Here is a 23,981-nt window from a genome sequence, read left to right as displayed (position 1 = left end):
TTACTATTGCGAGTTTGCACATGTGTTATAAAGGAAATTGCACTTTATTAGGTATATTTTGCACATAAAAGAGTACTGTAGTTTCTGCACACATCTCGCGACTGTTTAATCATCCTTGAAAAATTTGATTTATGTCTAGGTGTTGACATTGCAGGGTTCATTTCCTACACGTAATGTTATGTTTTATGCTTTGTCTGCTATATGGAGATATATATATATATATATATATATATATATATATATATATATGTATACACACACACACACACACACACACACACACACACACACACACACACACACACACACCGAATAAAGCATTTTGAAACTGAAAATCAAGGATAGGTGGTTTCTGGACTGTTCCAACCACCTACTCTATTTGGTGGAATTAAACAGTCTTTATTTAGATATAAAACATATCTTTAAAAGAAAATTACAAGATTAACATTATATACAAGCTGTTTAAAATTCGATAAAAAGCTGCAACACTTCGATAACCATAATAAGAGTAGAGATTTCCCACATCCTGAACCTCCTGATTCAATGACATTTTTAAAAAGATACAAAGCAGAGTTTTAAAAAGTAATGTACAAAAACTATTCAGCCATTTTTTTGTTGCTCTGTAAAATGCAACATACATATAAAAGACAAACCAGTGTACTTTGAGGTACTATTTGATGGGTTGGCCTATCAAGTTGCAGAATATAATGATCATTTCATTTCATGTCATCTTCCCTGGAATTTTATTAGCAGGGCCCCTTTTGCATAAAGTTGCGATATGCTTGCTGAATAAAAGTTATTAGCCCTAGGTTTAAGTCTGTATTTTCGTGGTTCAGAGCAGCAATAATGGCTTGCCTGCATGTCCGAACACCCAGCCTATTCCACTCTACTTTGAGTTTACCCCGGTGTTGAGAATTAAGAGCTGGGCAAAAGCAAACCACGTGCAGCAGAGTTTCAGCTGTCTTGCTGCACCCTCTACAGATTAAGTTTCCCACCGTACGTCGCCAGGGGGGCAAATCTTGCAGAAAACGCCAGTCACCCATTCTGATTGCCATGAACCTACGTTTTAAATACAATTAATATGTGCAAGACAGGTAAGTGGCGGGGGCTAGCCGTCTGCATGAATTTACAATGGCCCAAGCATGGCTACGTTTGGTAAAGAGTGCCTTATCAATTATAATGGAACTCATTTCACGCATTTTTTAATGCCGGTTTTAAATGTTGACCGACTGGGGTTACCGGCCCATAGATCACTCGCCGACATTTGATGAATGTAGTCCTTAAAGAGGCAACCAAAACGTACCTCCAGGGTTTTTCTGGGTGATTTCTAGCCAGACTAAAGATTCTAATGTACTGGGTCCGCATGCCTCAGTTTATGACAGAGGTTTAAATATGTACCGATGTTAGAAGCTTCATAATTTAGTATCCCTAGCTCTAATCTTACCTGAGCTGCGGATGCGGAGTATGGCAGATGGAGTACCTTTTTATACATTTTGATCGTGTGTTGATTTAAGGCAGTGTTCAATTTGCCCCTGAATATCTCTATGCCGTATGATAAGGAGGGGCCAGTTTTTGCTCTCGGAACTTCTACTCTATTTGGTCTCCCTCCCCCTCACCGTTTACCTAATTTATTACATTTTTGCTTATATCTTTATTGCTTCCTTAGAGCATGCTATGTAATTCAATCTTTATCTCTCACTGTTTTTGCCTTATTATATGTTTTTACTGATATATTATTTGCTTCCTGAGATAATGCTATGTAATGCAACCTTTATCTCCTGTGTATATGGAAAGCGCTCCGATACCCACGGGCCAAGCTAGTGCTATATAAAACTTGTAAAATAAATTGAAATAAAATATGCAGTTTCTAACCTACTGCTACAAATGTCACAATTGCATGATGAATTGATGCATTTACATTTCTATTTTCTCCGATGTGCTGTAAATGTGTACAGTGGTGTTTACAACATACCTTACAGCACTAAATTAAAATATCACAAGTTGATTCCAGGAAATGAAAGAGCATACATAGTTAACCATAGTTATTGAAACCGTATTTCTGCGCCGCTCACCGCCATTCATGACATCAGTTTCGGGGAGGCAGAATCACACGTAGGCGCCGACATAATGAATGCTCCAGTATTTCTAACCTTCCCTTCCGCTTCCGGGAGGCATGGGCAGACGGGGAGCTTAAACAGGACACCGGAAGACCTTGTGTGCAGCATTCCGCCCACAACCGTTACATTACGCAGAACTCAGTTTCAATCGCGTTAGTTAGTCCCTGCCATTTGCGGTTGAGGTCCATTTCCCCCGATCAGTATAATGGGAAGCAGACAGCTCACATCTTTCTCCAAGTTCCGGCCTGCCTAACTTTTAATCTGGTACAGCCGTTGTCTATTACTCACGTTTTATTCGAGGTGATGTGTGCTCGTCTTGATGAGCTTGTTTCTGATTGGTCATTGCACATCTGTGTCCAGACACTGGGTTAGGATGTGCTGTACACGTCAGAGGAGTTTACCCATCGCTGTTACCGGTTGTGCCTATTGATCTTTCTCATCTTGACGACACGACGCACCACGTTTACTTTCGTATAGCGTGGAATGGGATCTCCGTGTCACCTCGCGTAGCAACTTGCGGATAAAGAAGCTCCGACCATCTTGGAATTCTGCGGTAAAAACATTTCCGCAGGTGTGGCCTCCTTTTTTGAGAGGTAGGGGTGGGTGGTAACACGTGTGCCTGTAACTGTTACTTGTAAAGAGCGTACTTCGCTAGGGAACGTCCGGTTTATTAATTCTAGAACGGAGACGAACGATAATCCTGCATTATTAAGGAAAGGGGTAAGGTAGTTATATATTGCAAAATGGTCCTTTCTCCCGTGGGAAGGTGGGTAGTAGAAGTAGGAGCTTATGTGGGAGCGTAATCCGTTTTCTATAAGGGTATGAAATGCTGATGTGTGGCCATTGACAGGTGAACTCTCAGGAAGTGCCGTCACAGCTAAGGTTACTAGATTTATTTATTGAAGAATGCATTTTTATATAGCGCGGACTTTACCCAAAGGTGTCTGAACTCTTCACAATCGAACCAAGTACGTCACATGAGGAAATTTACATACTTGGACATTACAGATACAAACGAGAGAGGTGAAAAAGTTAAATAAAAGGTAAAGTAAAATAGTTGATTCAGGCAGGATACTGTAGAACTTTTGTCCCTTTTTGTTCAATTGAGGTGAAGCTGGACAGTGACGTTCTTAGTGCACTGCTTTGATACATTTTGGGACTGGGAAAATAGCGCTCTTGACGATATTTGCCATGTGGAACTATGATCACTGTAAGGGACGCCACTGGAACTGGTAAACTCATTGGCTGCAAAAGTAATGTGAGAACATACCGCACTACAGCTCATTTAAAGCGTCACCTTTTTATCACTTCAAATCCCATTGGAATACGTGCAGCGTATAATACAAGGATTCGTTCCCTTGGATGCATTGCCAAACTAATGTACTCTTCCCCCCCCCCCCCCCCTCCCCATTTCAAAGGGATAAAGAGGCTGAAAAGCGGGTACACCTGCCAGCAAAGTTGATTAATAGTAAAAAGAGTTGTTCTACTTCGCACTCCAAAATAAAAGAAATACCACACTCCCACAAGGTGCAAATCAAGAAAATGCCTGAAAGGGGTTTCACTTTCATGAAATGAGGCACATCAAAATACAGTTTTAAGAATAAAGCGTGGGGTTTTATTTGTGCAGCACTCTCGAACAGAAAGGCTTTCCCAGATGTCAAATGAATATATAGTGCAAGCAATAATAATACACTTATAAGTAAGCAAATGCAACTGTTGAATGCATGGGACAAAATACAAGCAGCTAATAATAATACTGGACGTCCACTGCAAGAAATAGGCATTGTTAAATGCAAGTAACCTGCAAAGGAAAACACAGACAGATATAAGATGTATACACAAACTACATCAGATAATTATAACCACCGGAGACCTGAATGTGCACACAGACACTAACACACCACTGTGCCAAAAATCTGAAAAAATACTTCACCGGCTGCAATAACTATTTCTTGACCCACATTACTGGGAGGATTTACAGCCCTGGGGTCAAGAGACTTCGCAAACTGGGAACTTCCATACTGAGTAGACGTGTCTGTCCCTCAGGTCAAAATCCTGCCGTCCAAGTCGATACCGCAGTTTTATAATCTCAGTGCACTAGAAGTTTCAGAGAAGACTTCCTCTGTGCCACGGAAACATGCTGGAGTTGGCCGAGCTCCATGCAAGCATTCCAAATGCAAAGGAGTTCTCAGGTATTCTCCTGCGTTCCTACACGTTCCAGCCCCTTATCTTAGTGAACCTTGCAAAAGTAGGAAACATCTTTAAAAGTACAAAAATAATCTTGAATGTGAATCACCTTAACTACATGAGTAACCTGGGAGCCTGCTTGTGTGAGTAGAGCTCAAGAGTCAGAATTCAAGATGGCATGAGGGCATGTCAAAGCCAATAGTTAAAACTTCCTAATGTGCAACATAATGCACATTTGGGTGCCACTGCACTCCGAGAAGTACATTCCACACATATCTCTCTCAGATACTTTCAAACGCACATCCCACAAGTTCTGTTCCTGTTAAGGCTGTTCTATGTGAAACACTCCCACTCTGAGGCTACAAGTTGACACTAAATTAAATCACAAGGCTGAGTCAATTAAAACACAAAAAGTCACTTAAAACAATGGTAATCAACGGTCATTGCGTGGTCCCAATATATAGTAGTGCCTTTGGCACTACACCAGTGTGGCGCATCACATGATGTCCTTATCAACATTTAATGTCAATGTTGAATGTGCCAGATGCTGATGTTAACAGTGCCATATTGATGGTCTACTATCACCTCACATTCTGATGGATGTAGCAAGATGGGGGGTCGAGCTGACGGAGTCTGAGATGGAGTTTGACTATACTTGAATTCAAGATGATTTAATTGGGACCGGTTGAGGTGGATGGTGGATGAGATGGTGAGTTCTTGGATCAGTGTAAAGACGAACCCTGGTAATTGGTAATATAACCTGGGAGAAAGGGGCCTTTTAGTGTATCCGAAATCTAGCATCGCTCCAGAAGATATTGATCTCCTGGTGTAATGGTTACCCTTGGGAAGTGTGTGAAATGTAGTCAGGTAAGGTGTTTTTTCCCTTTATTTTGTTTAATAGTTTTATATAGCATGAACAACTGTGTCGACTGCCTTGCGTACGAACAGTTTCACACTGTGAGAGCAGTTTGCAAAATAAACATTTTCTATAAAATTTTACATAAGTATCATCCCATACTGCACAGGAGCAGTTTACGTACCATTTTACATGAGAACTAGTTTATATTGCAGGATGTAAGTTTCCAACAGAGGCTTAACAAGTTTCAAAAGGGGACAACGGTTTAAAGATGCGCCAAGTCAAAGCACAGAGCATGATTAAATTATTTACTATATGATGGACATCCTTATTTATCATAGATGGCAACCCTTCCTAAGCAGAGATACCCCTCAAGGATCTTCCAAACCTTCGCATGAGTATGAATTACTATGAACATGTTGATTACATTACACCTACCGACGAGTCATAGTCCACTCGGTGGTGCATTTATGCAAATACATTCACATTACCCCCTCATGGGTCCTCCCCGTCCCAGTCCTAACAACGTCAGGCAGTCCTGCCTCCACCCAGCAAATCACAACGCCAGTATTCAAAAGTTACATAAGCCCCTCCCACCTACCGCCATGCCTGTTTTTTTTCTGCTCCGACGGCTGTCGGAACGCTGGTGCTCCCGGTTCCTGTTTCTGTTTCTGGCTTTCTTCAGGACGGTGCCGTGAGTGTTTCGTTTGCAGTTTTATGCTTTTGCGTTATTTACTGTGTGTATTTCACAGGAGTATTTCATTTGCAGTTTTTTACTTCTGCATTGTTTCCTGTGGGTTTTTCTCTCTGCGCGGCTGCTCCGGTCCCCCGGTCAGCTGTGCTCCTGTTCTGGGGTCAGGGACTCTCCCCGTTCATGTGCTGGGCTGGGGCGGGGAGTTTTCGTGGTGTCCTGGCCCCGGGTCGTTCCGGCGCTGTGGTTCTAGTGCAGCGTCTGGCCCCCACGGTCGTGGTCTTTTGACCTGGGGCTGTGGGTGGAGACTACAGGGCTGCCCATTGTAATTTTCACCGGTCTCACGTTGTGTGATTTGGTGATTGGGGGCAGTGTTGCTTGGAGGTTGCTGGGCACTTCCTTTGTTGTGTGGTGAGTTCCTGTTTGGTTCGATTGCTCGGGTTCACTCACCATGTGCGAAGGGTCGTCTTCACCTGTGCCTGCCTGGGCTGTTTCCATGCGGCATAGTTTCCAGGTTCTGCAGGTGGATGACATTTTTGCAGATTCTGGGGCTGCGCTGAATACTGTGAAGGGCTACTGGTGTTCACGAGATCTTCCTGCCTATGCTGTCCAATTGCCTGGGTTGATATAGTTTCAATCTGTGATTTTCCACAGTTGTTGGTATTGGCTGCCCAGTATGTGCTGCCAGGGCCTACTTTGCGTTGTCCTGAGGATAGGTCTTTATTAGGGTGATGCTGGGTTGTGGCCCTAGATCCTTGGATGCTGTGGGGTTTTCCGCACAGTTTGTTTACTCTGTGGTGGTTGACCTTTTCCTTCCATGTTGTCCTGTTGGATATCCTGTCTGATGCATGGCTTGCGGCAGATACGCAGGGTTTTCCTCGTTTTCTGGGATGGGGTTTCGCCTGGCGGACTTTATTTCTCACTTTCCTGCATTTCCATGTGTTGCTTCTTCTTTTGGGGTGCGTGCTGGCTCTTGTTCGGCCTGTGCTTCACTGTTCCTTCTCATGGGTTGTGTGGAGTTTGGCTGTTTGCGGGCCTTCCTTCCTGTCTTGGCTTGATGGGTTGAGTCTTCTCCTCGGCTGACGTGGTGCTGGCGTCTTGGTCCACTGTCTGTTTTTCTGTGGCTCCTTGGCTTTTTGGCTCCCTCTACTGACAGTCTGTGTGGTGGTGCTCTGTCTGGTGCTCTGTCTTCCTTTCGGCCCTTTCGTGGTCGGGGGTGGGGGAGGCTGTGTTCCGTTTGGTTCCTGGCCTCTGTTGCGCCTACGGCTGCCCCTGGGTGTTGGTCGTCCAGGGTTTTGGGTATTGTTGTGCCCTGGGAGGGGGGTCTCTGTGACCTGGTGGTTGCGGTTGCGTCTCTTTTTCTTTGGGTCTGTGTCCCACTCCTGGTGTTCATCTGGCAGTGGGTTCCCTGTCTCCGTTGCTGTTTTTGTTACGGTTTTGGGGGCTCGGATCCGTTGTTCCTGGCTTGTTGGTCCGGTCTGCTTTCCGACTGCTGGGTCCTGTCGGTCTTCGCTCTTGGTTTCCGGATTCCATTCCGGGCTGTCCCCCTTTTTGGGCTGTTTTTACGGTTGCTCCGTTGTCCTTTGGTCCGTGTTGCATTTACCTTCTTCTTTGGGCGTCGGTCTCTTTTTGTCTCTGGGCGCTGTTGTGCTGGTTCCGGTGGCGGAGCGGGCCAAGGTTCCTCTTCCTCTTTGTTCTTGGTCCTGGCGCCCGTTGGTTCCTTTTTGCACGGCTCTGTGTCCCGGGGCTTTATACCATTTGGTGCCGCTGGTCGGTTGTTCCCCTTGCGGTCTGTCATTCCCCTCTTCCTGGTGGGTGTTTTTTATTTTTAATTTTTTTTTGGTCTTCCCTGGATTTGGGTGTTGTCTGTTTTTCACGTTCCATCCGTCTGGCTGGTCCGCGGTTCCTGCGGTTTGCTGTGGATGGGTTCCTTTCTCTGTTTCGGGTGTTGCCTTTCGGCCTCTCTCCTGTTCCCCAGGTTTTTTCCGCGGTGCTGGCTCCTGCTGTGCAGGTTTTTTGCTGGTTGGCGGTTCCGCTCTGCTTGCACCTGTTCTTTGTACTGCAGGGTTAGGCCTGGTCCATACCTGGGTGGGTGACCGCCTGGGGGGTGCTGTTGGCTTTTCCCTATGTGGCTTTTGTCCGGTTTCTGCTTCCACCCTCCTTGTGACTGTTCTGGCGATGGTGGCGTTGTGGCCTTGCTCCGGTTACTGGGGTTCGTTGTGGTTCTGGCCATTTTTCTTCTGGTTCCTGTTCGGGGCCTTCGGTTTCTCGGGGCCTGTTCATCACTTTGCAGGGGGTTGTTTTCACCCTCCGGCTCGGTTCTCTTCCCTGTTGGCTCTTTTGTGGGTCCTGCTGGGTCGCCCTTCTGCCCTTTGGGGTTGGTTGCGGTTCCAGGAGGTGGCGGCTGCCTCCACGGCTGTGGTTCCTTGGGTTTGCCTGTTCCTCCTGTCCCTGGTGTTTCTTCTGATTGGCTCTTTGGGTCCTTTTCAGTGCAGGTTACATGGCTCTGGTTCCTCTCTCCCCTGTTCTGGTTCCTACTTTGGCCTGGTGGCTTTGCTCTCCCGACCTGGTGTTTGGGGTGCGTTTTCAGCTCCCTTCTCTCCTCTTGTTGTCCTTGGACGCCTGTCCTTGGGGTTGGGCGCCACGTTGGGGTCCTTGGTGGCGGCCGAGTTTTTTGATTCGTGCTGGCCTTCCCGTGGCTATTTGCTGCTTGGGCCTTCTTGGGGGGACCAGTTGCATGTCTCTGTTCCTGCTGGCTTCCATGTGTTGTTCCCACAACTCTATGGCTCATTGGTGTGTCTTGTGCCTCTGGTGGTTCGGGCTCCCGCAGCTCTCTCTGGGCCGTGTCTCCTCTGTGGGCTTTGAGTTTGTGTTCAGGACTGACTGCGTTTTCGTTTGTAGACGCTGCTTGGGCCGTTTCCTCCTGTCCTCTGTTTTGTGCCCTCTGTGCTCGCTTCAGCGGCGCATTTTCTTTGTTTGGTTCAATTTGGTGTGGATTTGCATGGCCCCTGCACATTTCCTTGGCCTTCGGGCTTTCTGTGTGCCTTCCCTCCTTTTTCTCCTCCTGCATAGTCTGGGGATGTAAGGGTGTGTGTGTAGGTGTCTGTATCGTTAACCTCTCTGTTTTTGATTTCTGCTCCTGCTGCTGCTGGCGGGGGTCGGGTTTGGCCGGACTTCATTGACTCCGGCTCCGCTTTTTGGTCCACAGCTGGTTTTTGCCCTGATGTCACTTGCTTCTGACGGCCTGGCTCTTGTGCGGCTGTGGTTGGCGTCTTTGGGCTGTTCCTCTGTGGTGGCTCGTGGCATCCCACAATTCCACAATTTGGTTGACTGGTAATAGCTGGAGATTTTAATACGAAAAATCTTGGAATGAAATCAGATGAAGCTTTGCCCTCAGATAAAGCAGGAATATTGATGAACACATTATTAAATATACATAGACTAAAATCAATAGAAACATGCTATGGTCTGAAATCGGCCTCCAACAAAGACACGCAGGGGCTAACTAAATCAACAATTGATTATATTTTCACGTGTGGTCGCCTCTATGGGCAAGAGACGGAATTTCAAAAGCTATCAATCCCGTCTAGTGACCATCTCCCGCTTGCCATATCTATCACCCTACACACTGCCCGCCTTCAGACTATCACCTCTGTGGGTAAGACCAATGGAGAAGAAATCTATGCTCTGCTAAGGAGACTAAAGTGGACAAAAATAGACACATCAGCTATAACACAGTGGAAAAATAATTGGCCTGGAACTGCAGAAGATTTTACGACATGTAAATTAATGAGAACTGGATCAAATTAACGACCTTGGTATACCAACTTCTGAATGGTAAAGAACACTCACCAGTTACTGTAGAAACGTCTTGTCGACAATTTCAACCACTATGCGAAAAAGTGGAGCAAAGTAAGAGGTCGCTCAGAGCAGCCACACGGATCCATAAGCAAAACGGAAAATACGAAACACATCAAAACTAACTCCTAGCATAGAAAATCCACAGGAAAAATGTGTGGGACAAAAAAGAAAACAACAAGACTTGGAGTTGCTACGTGTTTTTCCCCTGCTAAAACCAAATAAACAGGCTGAATTCTGAGCATATATTAACAAGATTTCCAGTCACGGCCAAGACAGGTGCAATGTGGTTGCTAGTGACATTTGGATAACCCATGTAAATACATTATATTGTGACGCACAAAACTTGACATCAGCACACAACCAAGAGCTCCTTACCAGCACTGCTCTACCCGAAATCTCACTAGTAGCCACAGAAGACATACCTGCATCGGCAGTGGTAAGGAACCCATAAAATCTGGAGATACCTCCAGAAGCCCCCGTCGTAGGAAAACGCGTGACAACAATTTAAAAAAACATTAGAAAGGATGGGGCACCAGGCCCTAATGGGTTACCAGGACAATTGTTTAAAGAAGACTGCAATTTCTGGAGTAGCATACTCCCGCCGCTCTACCAGCATTGTATGGCAAATTCAACAATCCCAGATACTTGGAAAGGATCTTTACTACAACCTATCCACAAAAAGGGCAATACCGGGGACCCCTCAAACTAAATAGGTATGCTAGCCTCCTGCTACAAGACCTGCAGAGCTGGGCTGATGAAAATGAAATCCTACCAAGTTGCCAAAAGGGCTTTAGGCCAGGGGCGTCCACAATAGATAATATTTTAGCCCTTGCATACATGATAGAACAGACTTCACAGAAAAAGTTGCATGTTTTGTGGACTACTCCGCGGCTTTCGACGGAGTCAATCGGAGTCTGCTTTGACGGAAACTACAAGGTTGGGGGATACCAGAGATTCTTTTAAAGGCAATAATTAGCCTTTACACTGGAACTTGGGTACAGGTGAAAACGTCAATGAATTCAGCTACCAAAAAGATTCAAACAGACCGTGGTTTAAAACAAGGTTGTGTATTGGCACCTTTGCTTTTTAACCACTTCCGTGCGGGTAAGATTTACCGCCGGTGCTGAGCCCTAATGAAAACTGGCGTGGTCATGACGGAACGGTTCCGTCATGAGCACAGCTCAACCATTGCTCATGACGGAACCGTTCCGTCATGAGCATCAAAGGGGTTAACTTATATACGGCAGACCTTGCTAAAACTATTTTTAATGCAAATCTTCTATCTCCGAAAATTGGCTCAAATAGATTATTTTTAATACAGTATGCAGATGATATGGTGCTATTAGATCAAACAAAAGTAGGCTTGCAAAGACTATTGGACGCACTAAATCACTACAACAACAAGAATGACCTAAGAGCAAATGCAGGAAAAACAAAGGTAATTATATTCGGAAAGTATGCCAACAAACTCGGACAGCATTGGAGTTTGGGCAACTTGAAGATAACAACAGTGCCCAAATATAATTACTTAGGGGTTGGCTGATGAGTAATGGGAAATCAACAGCTTACCTTGCTTCAGCCGAAACAAAGGCAAAGGCAGTGACGTTCGCCTTGTGCAAGCTGAATGCTAAACTAAATAGCCCAACAACAAAATCCATTAGAAGAGTTATAAGGGCCAAGCTGCTTCCCTCAATAACATATGCCAGTTAGCATTTCCTGCGGCTTTTGTTAATTCCTCGAACATATCAACTGCCGAGCCTACAAGTGAATTTTCCAGATCCCAGCGCATACACGAAACATCCTGGTGCGACTGGAATTTGGGTTGAACAAACAAAACTACGAGAACTGGGCAACGTTCGTGCGGTACTACCGAGAGGTTTGTGCGGCCCCTCCGAACATAATGAAGTTAACCCTGAAAATGATCTTTACGAAAGCCAATAATTCATGGAGCAACAGCCTGAAAACTACCTGCACTGCATTACAGCTTGACCTGACCAAACTGCACGATCTGTCTTATCAGCCTGGTACACTAAAATCTATATTAAAAAAAAATAAATTAGAGCATTATCCAGAGAAGAAGATATGAAGGAGTTGAATTGTTCCAAAAGTAACATTGGGATACTTGTAAGCTCCTATGAAGATCAGTTATGGCAACCATACCTCGATTCTGCATTAAACAAGATAATTTTAAAGCAAATCTGAACAGTGAGGAGGCTTATGGCATTGCTGATAAAAGATATCAACCGGCGCTGGAAATCCCTAGAGGCGATTACCACCTGCAGCTTGCCACCAGCATGAGGAATCCATGGTCCATTTGGTCTGCATATGCCATTGCCTAATACAAGCATGTTGCACTTTACTAAGGCCTTTTTTTTAAATATGGGACACGTAATTGTAAGGATGCCATGAAACTCTTGTTTAGCCTGGAGACACCAATGGAATTGGCTAGGTTCGCCAAATTTGCACATAAAGTTAAAGAACGTTTAAGTAACGCACCTTGCACTTTAGAACTTCAAGACTGCACTTTGGGCATGCCCAGACTTTGATTTGCACGCTGCGACAAGCTGTATCTATTTTGCACTTTGTTGGAATCTCTCTTCCAAAATAGGCCTTTGAATGCCTTGAATCCATAATTGACACATGGGTTTTAATGTTTTTATTATCTATGATCTGTATTTTTAGGATTTGTTTTACAGGATCTAGTGCATCCAAATTTGTAGCAGTTAACGAGGATTACTGTAGCAGGCAAGTTTTGTGGATATTTTATAGGACACTTTTTGTAACAATTTTTGTTAATTGATGCAATAAAATATATTCATTCATTCAGTCCCAGAATGGGGTCAAAGTGGTATAGCAAACTAGAAATTTAGTATACACAACCATCTGGTACTTTTAGTATCGGGTGACGTGTTTACTTTTAGGTGTTGAAGATCTGTCTGATTTGATTGCTGTGTTTTGGTTGGATGCCTAATCACCCTTTCATACTGCCACGTAGACTAAGTAAATTGACTTTGAAAGGGGCCATAATGAATTGTGTGCTTGTTTCTTTAAGAAGTAATAATAATCACTCTGTGTACTCTGAAGCATTGCACATGTATATACATACATCAGCCACTCCAGGCCTCAGAGTACTGCACATGTATGCACACCCCTCTCACTCATGCACATGTGTGTGTATATACCCTTCATACCACACCTTAGTGTACCTATCCCTACTTCAGATGTACACATACACCATCCATTCCAGGCCTCGGTGTACTCTGAAGCATTGCACATGTATACACATATACCAGCAACTCCAGGCCTCAATCTACTCTGCAGTACTACACATGTACACATACACCACCCACTTCTGGCCTGTGTACAATGCATTCCTGCACATGCATGCATACACCCTCCATGCCACGCCTTAGTGTATGTATCACTACTACACATGTACACATACACCATCTACTCCAGGCCTAGTGTACTCTGCACTTCTGCTCATATATGTAGATATAACACCCACTCCACGCCTCAGGGTACTCTACAGTACTGAACATGTATGCAGATATATCACTCGCATCTAGCCTCAGTATAATCTGCAGTACTGCACATGTATGCACATATACCATCCACTCCAGGCCTCTGTGTAGTCTGCAGTACTACACGTGTGTGCAGTTGTGCACGTGTAACCCGCCACTACAGGCGTCAGTGTACTCTGTAGTGCTGCATATGTATGCACATACATCATCCACTCTAGTCCTTTGTACTCTCCACCACTGCACATGTATGCACATATATCAGCCAGTCCTGGTCTGTGTATTCTGCGCTCCTGCACATGTATGCTCCAATCCCATCCACTCCAGGCCTTACTGTATGCAATAGGTCTCGCATTATTAAAGTTTGAGCTATTGGCATTGTAAATGACAATGCCTTTTATTCATTTGTTTTTAAAACCTGCAATCGGTGCACAAACACGCACTTTGAACATATAGTCCTTGCTTACGATGAGCAAGGCTGGCAGTAAAAGAGACTGCCAGCCTTGCTTCTCATAAGCATGGACTATAAGTACAAAGTGCTTGTTTACGCACCGATGCAAATGAATAAAAGGCATTGTCATTTACAATGCCAATAGCTCAAACTTTAATAATCCGAGACCTATTTCATTGTAAATGATTGTTTTTGTTGAGACCCCCCAGTTCAATGTGTATTTGATGTATAAGATTTGGGGAATTGAACTGTGGCAGGTCTTTAAAATATCCCTTAGGCTCTAATTCTCTGATTGTTTATGGTGCTCCAATCGTTTACCCCAAGTGTGCTAGAGAAACCCTCCCCCTTGCCAAATTAAGAAATAAATACATGGTCATCTGTCACTCCCCCTCATTATCCTCCTTGCCATTCCATCCTCTCATAACCCCAATCCCCCAAAAAGAAATACCTGACCTTTCAGCCACCTACCTATGCTACGTTCTGTAAACCAACCACCCACCCAAACTAAAAAATATTACCTGTCTTCCTGCCACCCAACCCCACGTTCCCCTGCCCCAGTACCATGCCCTTCATCCTCAAAGCAGTCTTCCTTGCTCTCACATTGACAGAGAAGAGTTGGCACAGCACTCACTGCAGTTCTGTGAGGACCACATATCGGCACAGCTTAATTTCTCCTCTCAGCATCAGTCTGCAGAGACCTGTGTTGAAAGAGGGAAAGCAGTTGTCATACACACAATACTGCCTACGTACTAACATTTCCCTCAGGACTATGGAGACACACAGGAGGCAGGTGGGGGTGACTGAGATTGCAAACCAACATTCATTGGCTGCACTTGGGTCTTTAGATATCCACAGGGGTTTGGAATTTAACAACATTTCTACTTGTTAGAGGGACAGGTTGCTTCATAAATCTACTTGTCCTGTAACAAAATCCACTTGCCCCTTTCGTGCCATGTAGTACAGCAGCAAATTATGGCAGCAATATCCTTATATAGAAGCTCTGATATAGCCTTTCTGATTATACCATAGCAGCGTTTGAATACTTGCAATCCCCTTATGTTGCCACATTTCCACAGAGCTACATACTGGGACTGAAGGTAGTGGTGAGCAATAGTTTCAGGGTTAGAATACCCTTATGAGTCTGTGCAAACCTACTAACTTGGACATGCTAAGGGTTTTCAACAACTGTTTCTAATCTTTTCTCTTGGACGTTCTAAGGGTTTTCAACAACTGTTTCCAATCTTTTCCCATACTGAGAAAGTTTGGAAATTTACTCCAGACAATGGCAGATGTAAACCTTCTTCCAGAAAAAGTTGTTGGCGGCAACATGAACTTGCAAACACTCAGATTTCCACATGAGCAAATCTACACAGGCATATTTGCTCATGTTAAAATGCAATTCACAAATATTTTCTAGGAGTACTATGTCTTGTCCTACTTCTGTAAATTCTTGGGAATTTACAAAATCTGTATAACTGCACTTAATGCAAGGACATATACCATGGGTGCACTATTGAGACTTTCTTTATTAAATGGGTCCCTACTTTAGTCTGACATTAACCGTGACCTTTTGTGTTTATTCAAATTCTGCCTCTCTGTATCGGCTGGCTTCACTGTGAGTGACTGCATTCTGCTATTTCACAAGGAGCATATCTGCACACAGAGAAGTTTTGTTCAGTGCCAGTAACTATATGGGAGTGTGTGCTTTTGAGACCAAAAAACAATGTTTTGCTTTTGCCAATGTTTGTTATAATGGTGAGGTCCCAGCAGCTCCCACACCAATAAGGTTTTACAAAAACAATGCCAAAACAAGTCACACATTGACAAAACTAAATAGCTGACCACCAATTTCAGACATACTGGCTTTGCCAATGCTTGTTTTTTGTTTCTCATAATCTTATTAAAACTGGTTACACTGATTTTCCATTATGAATAATTTTGGGAAATACTAGTATGCCTCAACACGTTACTAAATGATTCTGCAAAGAAATGATACCTGACATTTTACAGTAGTTTAGCACAATATTTCTCCTGCTTTCATTTGTTTGAACATTTTCTTTTGAAAGCAAAGAATCATCAATCTTGCTTTCAAGCTTCTGCAGATATTTGCATAAAATCAGGGAGCATTCTTGGAGCCTGTCTCATATTGCTAAACTTTGAAAACGCATGTACACATTTTTATACTCGAACCACTGTCAGTAGTGCAGTCGTAGCTTACAACATTTATTTGGAGCGCTCAACCTAATAATAAAGGCTGTCAATCAATAACCCAATAAATCGAATTTTGATTAGCATTAACATATGGGCAAAAATATTACCTTACCTGCAGACAATGCCATTCCCTGATCCATATTATGGTACGGCAAACTGGCAGCTAAAGGGTTTGTGCTGTAGGGAGTTGGGCCTACTTGTCCCAAGGACAAAATACACATGTTACCCTTGACCCCAAATAGTATGTTGGGCTATAGGAATTCCACATCCCTGGATCCAGGCTGAGGAGTGGAACAAAGGGGAAGCTAGTGCATTCTATAGTGGTGTTAACTCACTTTGGCTAACCACGGTTGTGATGTCGCTGTAGTGAATTATCAGATTTTGATCAAGTTGTTAATGATAAAGACTTCCTATCGAAGCTCGTATACAATATAGGAACTATAGATGGGTAACCATCAATAATAGGGATGTTTTTTCACCAGCGGCTTCTGAGTGACATGGATAACGAGTAAAGCTGTCTGTCACTCAGAACCCCAAGGTGAAACACGTTCATATTATTAATTTCTACCCATATATAATTTTATATTTGTTAGCGCTGTCAGCCTTGGGGTGGTCTTCTCCTAAATGTTTTAATCTTCAGCTTCCCATTTTTGCTGATCTTTTTGTTGGCCTTAGGACTCAGTGCACTTTACCACTGCTGACCAGTGCTAAAGTGCTTGTTGTCTCCCCTTTAAACATTGTAAAATTGGCACATTTAATTTACTTGTAATTCCCTCGTAAAGTGGTACTACGTGTGCCCAGGGCCAGTAAATTAAATGCACTTCTTGTGTCATTCACTTGAAAAGCCCTTTAAACATGTCTCAAGCCTGCCATTGCAGCATGTGTGGGCAGTTTTACACTACCATTTCGACCAGAAAAAAGAAACATTTTGCCTGGCATAAATGCTCCTATTCAATACATGTATGTCACCCTTAGGGTAGGCCCTACAAAGCCCAGAGGACAGGGTTCAGTGTATTTCAATTGTTGGACATGTTTTTTAAAAGGTTTACATGTCTTGGTAGTGAAAAATGCTTACATTTGTTTTTCACTACTTTAAGTTCTACTTATCCCTCAGATGACGATTGGGTTACATTAGTACATTTAATACTTGTTAATTTTCAATTCGGAGGAAGTCGGAATATTTAGTTTGGTGTATAAAGAATTGTAATTTAAAACCCTCTTTAATGGTTAAGTTGTATTTTAGGTTTAAAGTATTTTATTAAGGTACAAAAAACATGGGGAAGGGAATAGGAGGTCAAGCGAACATACAGTACAAGACGCGAAACGTTGCAGCGATTCAGAAGGAAAGTAGGGAGGCAGGAAGCCCCGGAGGGTAACAGGGCATAAGTCATAAGGCAATAAGGCAGTGCGAATGACCCTCCAGTAGACCCCCATTCCCCGAGCAAGGCCGAGCTGGAGTAGCGTCCCGCAACACAGTGAAAAACACACCATCCCTCCAACCCCCCGTCCCCGGAAAAATAGAAGAAAGAAAAGCAAAGGAGAAAAAGGAAGAAAACAATACCCCAACATCCCCGTCCGAAAGTCAGCATTTAGAAGCATGTAACCCCGCCCCCCACCCCCAGCCCCAAACCCCCGATCCCGCCACATTCACTCCGTTGGAGCCGCCGGCGGCGTCAGCCTAAGGAGTCGCAGGTACCGTGGACATGTGAGCTCGCGAAACTCCGTGGACAGCAGTGCTAAAAAGGGGTGCCAGAGCTCTTCAAACTGGTCTACATTCCCAGCTACTGTTAGCGACATCTTCTCCATACCCAGTACCTGCCAGAGCCGGTGTAACCAGCCAGTGATAGATGGGGCAGTGGGGGTACGCCAAAGTACAAGGATGTTTTGAACCGCTGAGCCTAGCGCAATCGCAATCTGTCTACCCCTGCGGGACTTCAGTGGGTACATCAGGTCATTGGGGAGGCCTAGCAAGACATACGCAGGGAAGCGCGGGAGCTCGATCTCAAAATGCTTATCCACCTCATCCAAGACCTCCTTCCAATAGGCCGACAGCACCGGGCACTCCCAGAGAATGTGCGTGAGGGTGCCTTCCTGTCCGCAGCCACGCCAGCAACCTTTATCGCCGATTTTGTGCATCTCGTAGAGCCTCTCCGGGGTGTAATACCAATAGGTGGACACCTTAGTAAAGGTCTCCGTCAGCCCAGTGTGGTACACAGAGTGCCTCGCCCGATACGCGATCCTGTCCCACTCCTTGTGGCTCAAGGTCCTGCCCAATTCCCTGTGCCAGCGTTCCCTCCCAGGGTTATGGTAATGAAACGGCGGGGGTTGAAGAAACCTATACAAGTCGGTGATAAGCTTGGCATCCGAGGTCCGGGTTACTAGCCACCGCTCATAGGGCGTAATCGAACGGGCAGCGACATCGCGCACTGGGGGTTGAAGAGCCCAGTGGCGGACTTGCATATAACGCAGTCTGTCCCCCTCCGTTAGGCCAAACTCCTGACGGAGCTGCTGGAAGGGGAGCACACCCTCCGGCCCGTAGATCTGGAAAAGCGCCCTGCAACCCGCGCTCACCCAGTGGGAAAAGGCTCCCGGTTCCAGACCCGGAGTGAAGTCTGGATTGCCAGCAATGGGAGTGAACGGTGATGGAAAAGTGGTGAGCTCACGGAGCTCACACACCGCGTCCCACACTCGCAGCGGAACCCGGGTGATAAAGGAGGCGTAGAGATTAGGCGGGCGGTGAGTGCGCCGCAGGAACGGGACTTCCTGGAGGGTACGGCCCGCAACTGCCTGGTCCTGAAAGAGCCAGTGCTTGTCCGATTCCCACCGGCTCCACTCCACCAAATATCGGAGTTGCGCCGCCTGAAAGTACTTCCGGAGGTCCGGGACACCGAGACCCCCCGCCTCCGGGGCAAGCATGGAGAGGACCCGTTTCATCCGAGGCTTACGGCCTTGCCACACAAAGCGGGAGATGTCAGCCTGCGCCTGCCGTATCCAACCTACAGGGGGTTGGAGAGGTAGAGCGCGAAAAAGATACAGGATCTGAGGCAGTATCGTCATCTTCACCGCTGCGATACGGCCCAGCCACGAGAGCAGGCCTTTGTTCCATCGGCCGAGTTCCTCCTTGATCTTTTTGCTCAGGGAGGAATAGTTGGCAGCGACCATTGCAGGTAGGGAGGGTGCAAGCAAAATCCCCAGGTAAGGCACCGCGGAGGAGGACCATTGCAGAGGAAAAAGACGCTGGAGGTCCCGCCTGGTGTCGACAGAGAGCGACACATCCAGGGCAGCCGATTTAGACATATTCATTTTGAAGCCCGCCACGCGGGCAAAGGAGTTCAGTTCCTGGACGCAGGCAGGGAGCGACCGCTTGGGGTCATCCAGGGTCAGCAAGACATCGTCCGCATATAAGCTGACAGTATGGGTGTATTGCCCCATCCTCACCCCAACAGCGTCCGGGTTATCGCGAATCCTCTGGGCAAACGGCTCCATATAGAGGGCAAACAGGAGCGGCGAAAGGGGGCAGCCCTGTCTCGTGCCGCGCTCAATGGCAAAGCTGCTGGAGCTGTGTCCGTTGACACGCACCGATGCTGACGGCCTCCTATAACAATTAAAGACCATAGTGCGGAACTTCTCGCCGATCCCCAGTTTCCCGAGGACCAGCTCGAGGTACGGCCAATGAACCCTATCAAAGGCCTTCTCCGCGTCGACTGACAGCAGCATCCGCTCCCCCGGGACGCGTGAGGCCTTTTCTAGCACGTGCGTCACCCTCTTGGTGTTGTCGACCGTTTGCCTACCGGGTACAAAACCGGCCTGGTCCACCTCCACCAGACCTGGTAGGTGCAGACCCAACCTGGCCGCCAAGATCCCCGTGTAAAGTTTGAGGTCCACATTTAGAAGCGAGATGGGCCGATACGAGCCGCACAGAGTCCGGTCCTTCCCCGGTTTCGGAATAACCGACACAGTCGCCGAGAGGAGGTCCGGTGGGATGGCTCCCGGTTCAGAGAAGGAGTTGAACAAGCGAGCCAGGAGAGGCGCGACAGTGGGACAGAAGGTCTTGTAAAACAAGGCCGTATAGCCATCCGGGCCCGGGGCCTTGCCGTGCTTTAACCGTGCAATAGCGGAGATGACTTCCTCCACATGAATGTCCCTCTCTAGGTGGGCCGCCTGGGCGGGATCCAGGGCTGGGAGGGTCACTGATTCCAAATAGGCCTCAGCCTCTCCCGGTGGGGAGGGCTCTGCAGCGTACAGCGCCTCGTAGAAGGCACGGAAGGAATCCGCCACCTCCGCGTCACCGGAAATCGGGACCCCGTCCGCTCCCACTAGCTCCTTTACTACGTTGCGCTGCTGCGCAGCCCTGAGCCGGTGGGCCAGGAGCTTACCGCATCTGTCTCCGCCGGTGTAAAAGGCATGTTTCAAGCGCAACGCCGCATACTCCGCCCGGTCCAGGTCCAACGCAGAGAGGAGTTTCCGCGCCGCCTTCAGCTGCCTCCAAACTCGAGGAGCCCCCGTCCGGCGGTGAACCTGTTCAAGTTCCCTGACCTGCGCCGTTAGTTCCTCCCTCTTACGTTGCCGCTCCCTGTTCTCCGCCGAGGAGATGGAGATAAACTCCCCTCTGACGACCGCTTTCAAAGCCGCCCACTGCGTTGCTAGGGACGTGTCGGAGTTGTTATTGTGGGTCAGGTACTCCTGAATGACCTCCTCCACTCGCTTCACCACCGATTTCTTATGGAGAAGCGTGTCCCGAAGCCGCCACATCCCTCTGGAGGGGGGGGCCGCCGGCCAAGCAAATATTCCGGAAACCGGCGCATGGTCGGACAGGGACAAGACCCCGATGTCTGCCGCCGTGGCGGCCGAGCGAAACGGTCCGCTCACCAAGAGGTAGTCCAACCGCGAATAAGTGCGGTGTGCGTGAGAGAAATATGAGTAGTCCCTATCGGCGGGGTGCATGGTGCGCCAGAGGTCATGCAGATCCATCTCTGCAATCTGGTCCTGAACCGCTCTAGAAAGCTTCCCCGTCTGCGGAAAGCGCTGGGCAGACCTATCCAAGGTGGAGTCGAAGACCATGTTCAGGTCTCCCCCCAAAATGACGTGGCGATCGGGCGAGGCAGTAACGTCTACCAACACAGATTCCAGGAAGCGATCCTGGTGGTCATTTGGGCTGTACACGGAGCCAACCGTGAAGGAAACACCCCCCAGACGCATGCGATACACTAGAAGCCTCCCCTTCTGCTCGGCATGTTTATACAACACCTCACCCCTGAAGGAGCTGGCTAGAAGAATGGCTACCCCCGCAGTCTTAGTCGCAGCCGAGGAAAAGAGTTGCGTGGGGAACTTGGCAGAGCGCAACCTATGGCAATCTTTAGAGAGTAAATGGGTTTCCTGCAGGAGGCAGATATCCGCCTGCGACCCTTCTAGCAGGGAAAGGATCGCCCTACGCTTCACAGGATTATTCAGACCCTTAACGTTAAGGGTCACTACTTTCAGGGACGGCATCGCTCCCAGGGAAGCAAAACGCTCTGCAGCAAGCGAGGGATCAGTGGAAGGGGCGCGCGGGACAGGGGCGCAGGGAAGGCCAGAATCGGCTTCGCATGTGTTCGGACAATATCGGACGGGACCCCCCAACACCAAACCAGCTCTTGAACCCCCCCAAAACCAACCCATGGCAACCAGCCAAAACCAAAAACAAGAAAAAACACCCCATTGTCTCAGTCTAGCCCAAGTGGGCGAGTCTGTAGAAACCAGTCAAGTGGACGTCCAGCCACACACCTCCAACCTCTCCCCCCCAACCCCCAGCCCCAACCCAGCATCGTAGAAGCTAAGAGTCTCTCCCCCCGGAGTAAAGTTAGGCCGTCTGGGCCACGCCATCAGATTCAGGCAGTTTCCTGGCCGCAGTCCTCAGGGCCTCCGCCATATCCGCCCTGATGGTAGGGGAGTCAGGGCGACTCGCCGTCGCCGACGATTGGCGCCTCCTCGATCTCCGTCGGCCCCGCCGCTCGGGTCGCCTCCATGCGGGTGTCGCCCCTTCTTCCTCTGTAGCTGTGAGTCCCAGCACCCCACAGACATCTTGCAAGGAGCGCAGCTGGTGTAGCACCCCATTCCATCGGAAGATAAGACGGAAGGGGTGACCCCAGGAGTAGGCCGTCTCATGCTCTCGCAGAAAGTCCGTAGCGATGCGGAAAGACCTGCGCTTCTGCAGTGTGATGGCGGACAGGTCTTGATAGAGCGCCACAGGTCGTTCTCGGAAGGACAGCGGCTGCTTCCTGCGGGCCTCTGTCATAATGCGCTCCTTCAGGGGGAAATCCGGCAGGAATGCCAGGATATCAGGTGGGGGTGCCGATGACTGGCGCTGGCGGCCCACCCTGTGTGCTCTGTCGATGCGGATCGGGAAGTCCGCTCCTTCTCCCAAGATGTCGCGGAACAGGTCCTGCAGATAGGCCACTAGGTCCGTACCCTCATCCGCGGACGGAACGCCTCGCACCCGGATGTTATTCCGCCTGGACCTGTTCTCGAGGTCCTCAGAGTGGGCCTGGAGCTCGACACACTGCTCCCGTAGGCGGAGAACATCCTGCTGGAGATGAACTATCTCTTCATCGCGACGCTGGGCCGCCGTTTCCACAGTGTCGACCCGCTCGCCCAGGCCCTCGATTTCTCTACGCACTTCACGGACCTCTCCGGCCACCTCGGTCTTGAGAGTCTGGAATTCCTCCTTGAGGGAGCTGAATAAGTCCTCCATGAAGGACCTCGTGACTGGTGGTTCGCCTCCGGTGGTGTCTGTCGAGGCCCGGGAGGATCCCGGGGACGGCTGCGCCCTGTCTCGCAGTTGCTGGGCCCTGCCAAGCATGTCCGGCAGAGTACGATCTCCCCGTGCCGCGCCACGTCTCCCAGCCATCTTGGCCTCCGCGGTGGGTGAAGCCTGGGGCTGGCCGCTGCAAATGCACCCCGCCGCTCGTGGGCACCAGATGTGAAGACCTCGCCGAGGACAAGGGTAGTGCGTCACAGGCGACAAAATGGCGGCACGGGCCAGGGCGAGACGACCATCGAGCCAGTCAGGGCAATAATCAAGGTTCAGGGCGGAGGCTTTCAGCCGCGTGCTTCCAGGGCTGACGGCAGATGCATAGGCACCAGGATGAACCGAGGCGCCTGTATGACAAGGGCGCGGGCGAGGGTCACCAGTACCAGCTCCTCAACGACAAGATGGCGGGAGGGCGGAACCTAGGAGGGCAGCCCAGGCCAGCAAGTCTGTGGGCGACCCTCAAACAGCAATGGGTCGGGAAAGTGCGAAACCAGTGTCCTCCAGTTGCACCGGCTAGTACGCCCGGCTCGGTCACCGCACAAACTCCAACGTCCCTCGCTTCCAGGCTCGGGGCCCGCAAGGCGTCACACACCGACACCCATGGCAGGGGGGTAGATCGCCGACGCAGGTCTGGGGTCTGTCGTCCAGCGAAGACTCTGGCCACTAGGGCGCCGGCCAGGAAGCCTCCGCACTCCACGGAGTCCGTCGAGTCCGTGTCCTCGGGATCCCCAGCTTTCAGCACTCGGCCCAGCCGAGGCGCGCGGACAGCGCCGCAATACGCTCCGCCTCCAGGCCCTTCTCCTCGGGGCGATCCAGGCTCCACTCCTCGAATCGATCGTTGAACAAACTTTTCGGGGACTTCCCCCTGGGCAACAGAAGTCAAAGTGGTATCAAAATGTGCCCCAAGAACTCCGGCACAGTTCTCTCGCCCGCAGTGCTGCCGCGGGGGGAGAGAAGCGCAGGAATCGGGGCTCGAGCTGAGCTGGGCCGGAGGAGCTACGGGAGGAAGCGTCCGCTCACCCCGCCATCTTGGCCACGCCCCCTAAGTTGTATTTTAAATCACAATTTTGAAACTACCCCTTTTAGAAAGTTGCCATTTTCTCGTCCTAACTATTAGAGGCCTTTGGCCTGTATCCTGGGTCACGTGACTGTGTAACTAGCAGTTGGTCTTTGTGTATCCCTCCTAGACAGTGAGACAAGGGGGGAATGAATGTTGTCAGGATGGGCCATCTCTGTCTGGAAGAGGGGTAGGAACTGCCGCCTACCATACTTGTGCTAATAGACTCTGCTGCAGCA

General features: G+C 48.2%; 1 protein-coding gene across 6 annotated transcripts in view; it reads left to right on the top strand.

Annotated features, from left to right (window-relative positions):
* The first annotated feature begins 2,292 nt into the window (after nt 1-2,292).
* GBF1 (golgi brefeldin A resistant guanine nucleotide exchange factor 1) overlaps nt 2,293-23,981 on the top strand; it is a 2,509,897-nt gene continuing 2,488,208 nt past the window's right edge. For 2 of the 6 annotated variants that reach the window (XM_086922141.1, XM_086922138.1), the window contains exon 1: nt 2,293-2,688. The gene's annotated coding sequence lies outside the window, so the exon portion shown is untranslated. Of the gene's footprint in view, nt 2,711-23,981 lie in introns of all 6 variants that reach the window. The other 4 variants (XM_086922142.1, XM_086922139.1, XM_086922144.1 and 1 more) reach the window with 2 other exon arrangements.

This window comes from Lissotriton vulgaris, chromosome 5 (genome assembly GCF_964263255.1).
Source record: "Lissotriton vulgaris chromosome 5, aLisVul1.2, whole genome shotgun sequence".
Taxonomy (NCBI): domain Eukaryota; kingdom Metazoa; phylum Chordata; class Amphibia; order Caudata; family Salamandridae; genus Lissotriton; species Lissotriton vulgaris.
Note: the sequence above shows the minus strand (reverse complement) of the source record. Positions and strands in the feature narration are given on the sequence as shown.